Here is a 13,008-nt window from a genome sequence, read left to right as displayed (position 1 = left end):
GACACAAATACACACACACACACACACACACACACACACACACACACACACACACACACACACACAGCTACCCACATCCTGTCACTCCATCACCAGCCTAAAACCATCAAATATGTAAACGTTTGAAGCATCATGATTAAAACCCCACAGTGTAAATGGACAATACAGCAGGCAGCTCCTCAGATATATAAAAATAAGGGCTGGGCGGATAGATGACGCCGTTGTCCATCGACCGTGGCTTACACACATCACGATGTTGAGTCAACATCGTGACACCAAAGGTTGCCCCAACCCCCCTACGTATGAGTGTGTGTGTGTGTGTGTGTGAAGATCATTTCAGTGTGTGAGCATGTATGCGTGTGTGAAAGTTAGAGAGATAGAGAAAGAAAGAAAAAAGGAGAGAGAGAGACAGAGAGAGACTGTATAAGTAATCAGTAAGCATGTGTCACCCCGAGGAGTGGGCATCTCTACACCTGGTGATGATGTCACCGATGAGGTCATACGGCCACCAGAATTCTTTGGAGATTTGGGTCTAATTTGCACACATTCGTGATTTTATTCGGGTCTACACACACAGTGACACAGCCACACCAGTTCACACATCCTGGTCCTGGTTTCTGCTTTCAGAATACTCAACATGATCAGCTCATAAATCAGAGCTACAGACACACAACGCGAGAGATAGAGAGAGAAGAGAGAAGAAGAGAGAGAGACAGAGAGATTGAGAGAGACATGCAGAGAGAGAGATGGTGAAAAAGACATGCATGTAGGTCATGGAGTCATTCTCTAAATATAGAGATATGAGGGTGTTTTTAATGTGCTTTTTCAAAGATGGGAATGTTACTGTAGGTGTTTATGGAGCGGACAGATGAGGGTATAGAGGTTTTTATCACCATGAAGACTGTGTGCAGTCTGTGTGTGTGCAAATTTCAGCTCTCTACAGTAAAAAATGTGACATAAAAAATAAAAAAACAAACATGTCATACTTAGTTAATGCTCTGGATGGATCTTCTGAACTCTGGTGGTAGTGAGAGGCTGGCACGCTCTCTAAAACCTGGACCATGTCAATAACAACCTCGCCCAATAGGAGAAGCACAGATCAGATCAGCCATGAACAGAACAGAGTCATGACTCGTCACGCTGATCTTGTGCTGCGACAGACTCTGGATTCACAACACGGGAACAAAACTCAACAGCAACACACACACACACACAAACACAGGATTCACCATCTGGATATACCCCAAGATACCCCAGAATGACATCACACACACACACACACACACACACACACACACACACACACACACACACAGTCACAAACAAAGGATTCACCATCTGGATGTACCCCAAGATACCCCAGAATGACATCTCACACACACACACACACACACACAAAGGATTCACCATCCGAATGTACCCCAAGATACCCCAGAATGACATCTCACACACACACACACACACACACACACACACACACACACACACACACAGGATTCACCATATGGATGTACCCCAAGATACCCCAGAATGACATCACACACACACACACACACCACAAAGGATTCACCATCTGGATATACCCCAAGATACCCCAGAATGACATCACACACACAAACACACACACACACAAAAAGGATTCACCATCTGGATGTACCCCAAGATACCCCAGAATGACATCATATACACACACACACACATACACACACCACAAAGTGGTTCTAACAATTACCCAATAAACATGCACCACAAATCTGCCCATAAGACCTAATGGACGATAAGTAGTAGAAGGAGTGGAGGATTTCCAGGACCAGAGTAACTACACCAGTAATGTAACCGCACTGGAGTAATAAACCCCCCTTGCCACCAGCACACCTAGTCAGGTAAGTGTGTGTGTGTGTGTGTGTGTGTGTGTGTGTGTGCGCGTGTGTGTTTGGGAGAAGGGTTCATTCCCACAGGTCCTGCTATGCCATGTGAGTGTCATGGTAAAATCAGCCTGACAAGACCGTAGTTCCTGACTCACGCTTTTCCACAGAGTCTCTCTAGGTCTCCCCACTGCACCGCCCTCAGCCCCTCTCCACCGCCCTCAGCCCCTCTCCACCGCCCTCAGCCCCTCTCCACCGCCCTCAGCCCCTCTCCACCGCCCTCAGTCCCACCGCACCGCCCTCAGCCCCACCGCACCGCCCTCAGCCCCTCTCCACCGCCCTCAGCCCCACCGCACCGCCCTCAGCCCCACCGCACCGCCCTCAGCCCCTCTCCACCGCCCTCAGCCCCTCTCCACCGCCCTCAGCCCCACCGCACCGCCCTCAGCCCCACCGCACCGCCCTCAGCCCCTCTCCACCGCCCTCAGCCCCACCGCACCGCCCTCAGCCCCACCGCACCGCCCTCAGCCCCACCGCACCGCCCTCAGCCCCTCTCCACCGCCCTCAGCCCCACCGCACCGCCCTCAGCCCCACCGCACCGCCCTCAGCCCCACCGCACCGCCCTCAGCCCCTCTCCACCGCCCTCAGCCCCACCGCACCGCCCTCAGCCCCTCTCCACCGCCCTCAGCCCCTCTCCACCGCCCTCAGCCCCTCTCCACCGCCCTCAGCCCCACCGCACCGCCCTCAGCCCCACCGCACCGCCCTCAGCCCCACCGCACCGCCCTCAGCCCCACCGCACCGCCCTCAGCCCCACCGCACCGCCCTCAGCCCCACCGCACCGCCCTCAGCCCCTCTCCACCGCCCTCAGCCCCTCTCCACCGCCCTCAGCCCCTCTCCACCGCCCTCAGCCCCACCGCACCGCCCTCAGCCCCACCGCACCGCCCTCAGCCCCACCGCACCGCCCTCAGCCCCTCTCCACCGCCCTCAGCCCCTCTCCACCGCCCTCAGCCCCTCTCCACCGCCCTCAGCCCCTCTCCACCGCCCTCAGCCCCTCTCCACCGCCCTCAGCCCCTCTCCACCGCCCTCAGCCCCACCGCACCGCCCTCAGCCCCACCGCACCGCCCTCAGCCCCACCGCACCGCCCTCAGCCCCTCTCCACCGCCCTCAGCCCCTCTCCACCGCCCTCAGCCCCTCTCCACCGCCCTCAGCCCCTCTGCACCGCCCTCAGCCCCACTGCTCCGCCCTCAGCCCCTCTCCACCGCCCTCAGCCCCTCTCCACCGCCCTCAGCCCCTCTGCACCGCCCTCAGCCCCACTGCACCGCCCTCAGCCCCACTGCACCGCCCTCAGCCCCACTGCACCGCCCTCAGCCCCACAGCACCGCCCTCAGCCCCTCTCCACCTCCCTCAGCCCCTCTCCACCGCCCTCAGTCCCACCGCACCGCCCTCAGCCCCTCTGCACCGCCCTCAGCCCCTCTCCACCTCCCTCAGCCCCTCTCCACCTCCCTCAGCCCCTCTCCACCGCCCTCAGTCCCACCGCACCGCCCTCAGCCCCTCTCCACCGCCCTCAGCCCCTCTCCACCGCCCTCAGCCCCTCTCCACCTCCCTCAGCCCCTCTCCACCGCCCTCAGTCCCACCGCACCGCCCTCAGCCCCTCTCCACCGCCCTCAGCCCCTCTCCACCGCCCTCAGCCCCTCTCCACCGCCCTCAGTCCCACCGCACCGCCCTCAGCCCCTCTCCACCGCCCTCAGCCCCTCTCCACCGCCCTCAGCCCCTCTCCACCGCCCTCAGCCCCTCTCCACCTCCCTCAGCCCCTCTCCACCGCCCTCAGCCCCTCTCCACCGCCCTCAGCCCCTCTCCACCGCCCTCAGCCCCTCTCCACCGCCCTCAGCCCCTCTCCACCGCCCTCAGCCCCTCTCCACCGCCCTCAGCCCCACTGCACCGCCCTCAGCCCCACTGCACCGCCCTCAGCCCCACTGCACCGCCCTCAGCCCCACTGCACCGCCCTCAGCCCCACTGCACCGCCCTCAGCCCCACTGCACCGCCCTCAGCCCCTCTCCACCTCCCTCAGCCCCTCTCCACCTCCCTCAGCCCCTCTCCACCGCCCTCAGTCCCACCGCACCGCCCTCAGCCCCTCTCCACCGCCCTCAGCCCCTCTCCACCGCCCTCAGCCCCTCTCCACCTCCCTCAGCCCCTCTCCACCGCCCTCAGTCCCACCGCACCGCCCTCAGCCCCTCTCCACCGCCCTCAGCCCCTCTCCACCGCCCTCAGCCCCTCTCCACCGCCCTCAGCCCCTCTCCACCGCCCTCAGCCCCTCTCCACCGCCCTCAGCCCCACTGCACCGCCCTCAGCCCCACTGCACCGCCCTTCAGCCCCACTGCACCGCCTTCAGCCCCACTGCACCGCCTTCAGCCCCACTGCACCGCCTTCAGCCCCACTGCACCGCCTTCAGCCCCTCTCCACCTCCCTCAGCCCCTCTCCACCGCCCTCAGTCCCACCGCACCGCCCTCAGCCCCTCTCCACCGCCCTCAGCCCCTCTCCACCGCCCTCAGCCCCTCTCCACCGCCCTCAGCCCCACTGCACCGCCCTCAGCCCCACTGCACCGCCCTCAGCCCCACTGCACCGCCCTCAGCCCCACTGCACCGCCCTCAGCCCCACTGCACCGCCCTCAGCCCCACTGCACCGCCCTCAGCCCCACTGCACCGCCCTCAGCCCCACTGCACCGCCTTCAGCCCCTCTCCACCTCCCTCAGCCCCTCTCCACCTCCCTCAGCCCCTCTCCACCGCCCTCAGTCCCACCGCACCGCCCTCAGCCCCACCGCCCTCAGCCCCACTGCACCGCCTTCAGCCCCTCTCCACCTCCCTCAGCCCCTCTCCACCGCCCTCAGCCCCACCGCCCTCAGCCCCACCGCCCTCAGCCCCACTGCACCGCCCTCAGCCCCACTGCACCGCCCTCAGCCCCACTGCACCGCCTTCAGCCCCACTGCACCGCCTTCAGCCCCTCTCCACCTCCCTCAGCCCCTCTCCACCGCCCTCAGCCCCTCTCCACCGCCCTCAGTCCCACCGCACCGCCCTCAGCCCCACCGCCCTCAGCCCCTCTCCACCGCCCTCAGTCCCACCGCACCGCCCTCAGTCCCACCGCACCGCCCTCAGTCCCACCGCACCGCCCTCAGTCCCACCGCACCGCCCTCAGCCCCACCGCCCTGCCCTCAGTCCCACCGCACCGCCCTCAGTCCCACCGCACCGCCCTCAGCCCCACCGCCCTCAGCCCCTCTCCACCGCCCTCAGCCCCACTGCACCGCCTTCAGCCCCACTGCACCGCCTTCAGCCCCTCTCCACCTCCCTCAGCCCCTCTCCACCTCCCTCAGCCCCTCTCCACCGCCCTCAGTCCCACCGCACCGCCCTCAGCCCCTCTCCACCGCCCTCAGCCCCACTGCACCGCCCTCAGCCCCACTGCACCGCCTTCAGCCCCACTGCACCGCCTTCAGCCCCACTGCACCGCCTTCAGCCCCACTGCACCGCCCTCAGCCCCTCTCCACCTCCCTCAGTCCCACCGCACCGCCCTCAGTCCCACCGCACCGCCCTCAGTCCCACCGCACCGCCCTCAGCCCCACCGCCCTGCCCTCAGCCCCACCGCCCTCAGCCCCTCTCCACCGCCCTCAGCCCCACCGCCCTCAGCCCCACCGCCCTCAGCCCCACCGCCCTCAGCCCCACCGCCCTCAGCCCCACCGCCCTCAGCCCCTCTCCACCGCCCTCAGCCCCTCTCCACCGCCCTCAGCCCCACTGCACCACCCTCAGCCCCACTGCACCACCCTCAGCCCCCCCCCCCCATATCACTCTGCCCCCCCCGTAGAAAACACAGGAACATATGACCAAATAATTTGAAGACCACAGTTCACATTTAGCTGGACAGTATTCACTGGTGCACATCATCTGTACACAACACCACCTTGACACAGTTTCAAATGTTGATGAAAAGCTCCATCAGGCCAGGATAGGAGTCGTCCCTCCATCCACACCTCCACGTCCTTATGCTGTTTCCGGATGAGGTAGGGATACACAGTGAGGGGGAATAAAATCACTGTGACACTCCATAACGAGACGGTGATGGTGTTAAAAACAAATCAGTGATCAGCCCTTAATGTGATACGTAACCTCAATCACACAGTTAACCAGCATGTGTTCTCTTGAGCAGAACGTGTGTGTGTGGTTATATATATAACTGTAGTCATTCTCATGGGAAGCCAGGAACCTACATGGCCTCACTAATCTTAATCATGTGATCTAGTTCATCAGGTAAACGCCAGAGCTGGGGGAACTGCCAACTACAGACATCCTCATTAAATGTCAACACACATGCCATTCAAAATCCATATTTTTTTCAGAGAATATTAAAATAATTTTGCTCAGTTACTCTGTTAAGTCTTAACTTGGAATATAGGCCAGCTTGTGTTGAACAAGGAATATGCTTCACCTAAACAGGAACAAAAGGTCCATGTTTGAAAACACCAAAAGACAATAGAACTTCCTGTCATACAGGAAGTGAGAGTGTGCGGCCATTATTGTATCAGGAAGTGATAATTGAAAGTGAAGGTCAAAGGGGAGACCACAGAGAGAACAGCTCATGCCAGAACAGTGGCAGGTTATGATCATTTATTTATACAGATGACCCCAGGGCTCTGAGTCTTCCTGGATCCACACACATATCTAACAGATCACTCCAGCAGGGAGGAAGTTGTGTGAGTGCGTGAGTGTGTGTTGGGGGTGTGTAAAGGGGAAATAATGACAGACGGTTTTTAGCAGATACAGTCATTGGTCAACAGCTATACAATGATAGGTTTGTTTTGTTTGTTTATGCATAATTAGTTATGACTTTATAAAGTGGGTTGCATCATCCCCATTTCAATGCTCACGTGCCTGGCTGAACACCAGCTGGTCTACGAGAGATTAAGGTCTGGATCAGTAGGCTGAACACCAGCTGGTCTATGAGAGGTTAGGGTCTGGATCAATAGTGAGAAGGCGGTTCGTTGAATCATGGACAAGGTGGGCTGGTTTGTCTGATTCTACCGAATGACAAGAAAGAAAATTAAATTTCGTCTTTAAGCGGATGGATGAAAGGACAGAACGTAAAGAAGCAAGAACAAATTAGACCAGTAGGGCTTATCCAGCCCAACACCAAACACATACACAATCATGAATCATCTGTGTGTGGTGATGACTACGGGTGCTCAAGTGTGGAGTTGATGGTTGTAGCCCAGCTGTAGACCCAACGCTCGGCTGTAGACGTCTTGGCTGATAACGCAAGTCTAGGGTGATAAACGTGACAACCAATCATACTGTGTATTACTGGTTTTGTTAATCAGCTGGAGGCCAGTTTTACCTAAAACTGTGTGGTTATATGGCGATACCCCAAGCAGATGCAGCTGACTAATCAGAACAGAGAAGCCTCGTTGGGAGGTGGAGCTTAAATGACACAGGAGCTCTAACAGAGCTTTTTAGCTATTGGGTTAAAACGAGATGTTGAATATGAGAAATATAATATGTTTTTGGAACTCTGAAGTCTGGAAATCATTTCTAAAATAACCTGAAAATTAAATTATGAACGCCACACATGAGAATAAATAGGTGCCCTTTAATTATTCCTGCTATTGGTGCACCAGCCTGTGGTGATGTTAAAATGGGCAGTTAAAGAGTATTAAAAGGTACAAATACAATGTATTAAAGGAAAAAAAAACAAGCTATGAATAAGCATGATGATGTCAGGACTGTCCCAGCTGTGTGAAATGAAGGCCTTTGGACTGTGAGAGGCAGGACTATAAATAGAAAACTGTTCATTACCTCAACAGACCCACTCTTATTGGCAGAGGTGTCTGTCAAAAGGGGGGGGGGGTATGTAAGAGAAAAGGTGAGTGGGAAAGAAAAAGAGAAAAGAGAGGGGGTGAGGGAGAGAGGGGCAGAAAGAGAGGGAGAGGGGGAGAAAGAAAATAGAGGGGGGGAGATGGAGAAAAAAGAGAGAGAGAGAGGGAGGAAAAAGAGAAAGATGGGGAGAGAGGGAGAAAGAGAGAAAGAAAGAAATGGGGTTCTGTTCCAAATCCTGCCCGTGCCCTCACCCACACACACACACACACACACACAGCCCAAAATGGCACAGCGCGGGGCACGTCAGCGAACCTCCTCCACGCTGCTCTCCGTCAGCACACGCTCCTCCACCCTGGCTCCGAGGTGGGGGGTTTCGGGGGGGGGGGGGGGTGTGTTGGTGCGTGGGCAATGCACCAGGGTCTGCTGGGAAAGTCAGGAACACGCCCCCTTCAGGTGTGTTGCCGTCACTGCACACCTGATCCTAGTCCCTCGCGGAATAACCTGATGGTGGGAGCCGGTTGTGTCATGAGGGCAGTATGGAGACAGCTCCACCAGTGAGGACTGCGTTGGCCAGCCCACTCTCCACCAAGTCCAATGTGCTCCACCCTGTGGGTGTGGCTGTAGGTGTGGGTGAGATTGTGCAACTGTGTGCCTGGCCCTCCATGCTGATAACACTCCCACAATCCCACCACACAACCCAGCAGCACACCACAGCCATCCAAGATCTGGTTGAATCGTACCAGACATCCATGAAATGAAACACAGAAAGGAGACAGAGACAGAGAGAGAGAGAGAGAGAGAGAGAAAGAAACAGGGAGAGATTGCCAGTATATGGGGGCTGTTTAGGGTGAAATACATGAACCCAACACGTGCTGAAGGGGCAGGAGTATTCATACATTTTTTGGAGTTGATTGTTTAACACAGACAACATATTGGTGTCCCACCACTTGAGGAAAAATCGATATTTTAATACAGTTAGTATTAAATTGTGCAAGTATATTATGTACAAGCAGTTTAGTATTATATTTGTGCACTGCTTGTACAGTTTAGAATATTTATATGCAGTGTATGCACATACTCACTCACCGCACGCGCGCGCGTGTACACACACACACACACACACACACACACACACACACACACACAATTAATGAATGTTGGACAGAGAGCAGTAGCCATAGGGCTTTATGAACTGATAATAGACTACATTTCAAAATCAGACACTACATACTGCATCTGTGACACCTTTGATGAGGTCATGAACTCTAACCTTCATCCCAACTTCACGGCCCTATGCACTGCTGAGGTAAGCCAACCACCCGCTAGTCTAGGCTGCGTGGCCTCTGTGATCCAGGAGACCAAACACTCCCAGACTTCAAGGCCAGCCCTGTTTCCATTACACACCCTTTGTTCAGAATGTAGCCTGGAAATCTAGAGGCATCAGGTTACCCCAATACATGTGCACAAGACTGACGGAGATGTCCTAATACATATGCATTATAATGATTCCAGGCTACACAATAATCACATATTAACTGCTACCCTTTATACAACCTGTTACTAGTCAAACAAAGGGAATGAATTATAATCTCATATCAAAACCCAGCTTTTCACAGTGTGTAGGTCCATAAACGTTATATGATCAATGTTAGGCTTTTATCAAAGCTAAATAATTTATATATACACAAGATATAGGTATATATAAAGTTAAATGTACATACACTAATATCTAGATTCAGGAAGAAAGTTTTCTGTAATAATCAGAATTGCAAAGGCCACCATTACAATAGTATTTACAAACTACACATCATTCACTGCATACGACTACACACCATCGGTACAGTGTTCATAATGAACTCGGTGCCACACGCAGTTCTCCAGAACACGTGCAGCAGATACACCAGCTGGTCCACGTGACGTGTGCTTGTGAGTGCAACTGCCATCAACAATCATCATTAGACTAAGGAAACGTGAGGGGACAGTGAGAGGTGACATTAGTTTACACTTTACTCACCTGCCAGACAACAGATCACTACAGCAGCAAGAACAACCAACTACAGCGATAAACCAACCGCCACACTACAGCGATAAACCAACCGCCACACTACAGCGATAGACAACCACCACACTACAGCGATAAACCAACCACCACACTACAGCGATAGACCAACCGCCACACTACAGCGATAAACCAACCGCCACACTACAGCGATAAACCAACCGCCACACTACAGCGATAGACAACCACCACACTACAGCGATAAACCAACCACCACACTACAGCGATAAACCAACCGCCACACTACAGCGATAAACCAACCGCCACACTACAGCGATAGACCAACCGCCACACTACAGCGATAGACCAACCGCCACACTACAGCGATAGACCAACCGCCACACTACAGCGATAGACCAACCGCCACACTACAGCGATAGACAACCACCACACTACAGCGATAAACCATCCACCACACTACAGCGATAAACCATCCACCACACTACAGCGATAGACAACCACCACACTACAGCGATAAACCAACCGCCACACTACAGCGATAGACAACCACCACACTACAGCGATAGACAACCACCACACTACAGCGATAGACAACCACCACACTACAGCGATAGACAACCACCACACTACAGCGATAGACAACCACCACACTACAGCGATAGACAACCACCACACTACAGCGATAAACCATCCACCACACTACAGCGATAGACAACCGCCACACTACAGCGATAGACAACCACCACACTACAGCGATAAACCAACCACCACACTACAGCGATAAACCAACCACCACACTACAGCGATAAAACAACCACCACACTACAGTGAATTAATATGTAGATTATTATTATTGATTAAAAAAATCTAAATGAAATAAATTTTACTGACCACCTATTCGGCAGTACAATCAACTGTGGCAGACACAGTGGAATCAATAGCACAGTTCATTCCAGACAGAACACCACCAACGGCAAAAGCTCCCACTGACAGCTTCACTACTGTATGTTCTCATATGTGACGTGTGACACTGCATCATACACCTGGTGCTGCCATGACGATCTACAGTCAGAACATGTTGGGGAAACTGGCCTTCAATTGAAGTATGTGTGTGTGTGTGTTGTTCTGACAAAAGGGCCGTCAGGCACACATTACATCACAGATGTTATGCCCTTAAACACACACGTTCACACACGCGGGAACACAAGCACGCTCATGCAAAGACACGCATGCACACTCGCTCATGAACGGACATACATGCACATGCTCGTGCACAAACACACACACACACACACACACACACCAGGCAAAGATGACCTTGAAGCTGAACTCAGTCACTCTAATTTTACGAGCTGGGTGCTAGGAGGCCGCTTCCACGCTCCACGTGACCCAAATGTCCCACACACACCCCCAACAAACACACACACACACACACACACCCCCCCAACACACACACACACACACACCCCCCCAACACACACACACACACCCCCCCCAACACACACACACCCCCCAACACACACACACACACACACACACACACACACACACACCCAACACACACACACACCCAACACACACACACACCCAACACACACACACCCAACACACACACACACCCAACAAACAAACAAACACACACACACACACACACCCCCCCAACACACACACACCCCCAACACACACACACACACACACACACACCCCCAACACACACACACACACACACACACCCCCAACACACACACACACACCCCCAACACACACACACACACACCCCCAACACACACACACACACACCCCCAACACACACACACACACACACCCCCAACACACACACCCCCAACACACACACCCCCAACACACACACCCCCAACACACCCCCAACACACACACACACACACACCCAACACACACACACACACCCAACAAACAAACACACACACACCCCCCCAACACACACACACACACACCCCCCCAACAAACACACACACACACCCCCCCAACAAACACACACACACACCCCCCCAACAAACACACACACACACCCCCCCAACAAACACACACACACACCCCCCCAACAAACACACACACACACCCCCCCAACAAACACACACACACCCCCCCAACAAACACACACACACCCCCCCAACAAACACACACACACCCCCCCAACAAACACACACACACCCCCCCAACAAACACACACACACCCCCCCAACAAACACACACACACACACTAAAGATGGGAGGTTTTATAACAGACATCAGTTAAGTAGTTCTATTCCATTATTTGAACACTTTGCATAACAGCGCTAAAGAGCAGTGTTTCAGGAGGCCAGGACTGGGTTCCTGGCTTCAGGTCTGAGCTCAACTGACCGCGAGACACGAGCTCGGGAGAGAATCCGTCCCGTCTCCTGAGAGCAGGGCCAGCTACCACTGCTCTGAACGCACCGGATCACACACACACAAATGCTGGCATGTTCTGCACTGCTGTAAAATGCCATAAGATAGCCCAAGGAAGAAACCTTGTGAGGAGAAAATATGCAAGATGTAAGCACAACGATCACTACAGCCAGAATCTCCTCCCTCTGACACCCTGGGCTCTGCCACACAACCCTGAATATCTGAAATAGTTACATGAATGCCTTACAACAAGAACGGACAAATATTACCCCTAACAACAAGAACAAAAACCCACAAATATTACCCCTAACCCTTACAAAAGAACCCACAAATTTGACCCCTAACCCCTACCCCTAGGCACCAACTCCTAACCCTTACAACAAGAACAAACACATATTTTACCCTTGTTGGCCAGTCCTGAAGTCAATGGCAGCTGGCACAGAAAGAGAGGAAGAAACAATGGATGTGCGTCTTTGTTTTAGGGTTTGAAACTCTTGCTGTTTCTGTCAAATGACAGAAATTCTACAGAGCTCCCCAGTAGCCGAGACGTCCTCTCTATAAGCCTCCGCAGTAGAGAAAGTCTCCTTGAAAAAGATAAACTTTTATTTCACACTGAGATTAAGCAAAGCTGCAAACAGAGCCATCAGTGTGTGGTGATTAAGCCTTTTGGCAGGGTATAAACCTCCTGTGTGTGTATGAGCGTGTGTATGTGTGTGTGTGTATGAGTGTGTGTGTGTGTGTGTGTATGCACATTGGGCTGCGTGGGTCGATCAGCTGCTTTTGACAAGTGGATAAGCTCCACACACACACACACACACACACACACACCCCGGGAGAGAAGAAAGTTGTGCAGTTCCATGTCACA

The 13,008-nt window shown here is 54.5% G+C and overlaps 1 protein-coding gene across 7 annotated transcripts in view; it reads right to left on the bottom strand.

Moving 5' to 3' along the window:
* Positions 1-13,008, bottom strand: part of taok3a (TAO kinase 3a) — a 60,970-nt gene that overhangs the window by 45,635 nt on the left and 2,327 nt on the right. Inside the window, exon 1 of one of the 7 annotated variants that reach the window (XM_076997907.1) lies at positions 12,546-12,717. The exons of the other annotated variants lie outside the window; for them this stretch is intronic. The gene's annotated coding sequence lies outside the window, so the exon portion shown is untranslated. Of the gene's footprint in view, positions 1-12,545; positions 12,718-13,008 lie in introns of those variants that run through there. 7 annotated transcript variants of the gene reach the window in all.

The sequence above is a fragment of the Brachyhypopomus gauderio genome, chromosome 3 (genome assembly GCF_052324685.1).
Source record: "Brachyhypopomus gauderio isolate BG-103 chromosome 3, BGAUD_0.2, whole genome shotgun sequence".
Taxonomy (NCBI): domain Eukaryota; kingdom Metazoa; phylum Chordata; class Actinopteri; order Gymnotiformes; family Hypopomidae; genus Brachyhypopomus; species Brachyhypopomus gauderio.
This window is presented reverse-complemented; position numbering and strand designations above follow the sequence as displayed.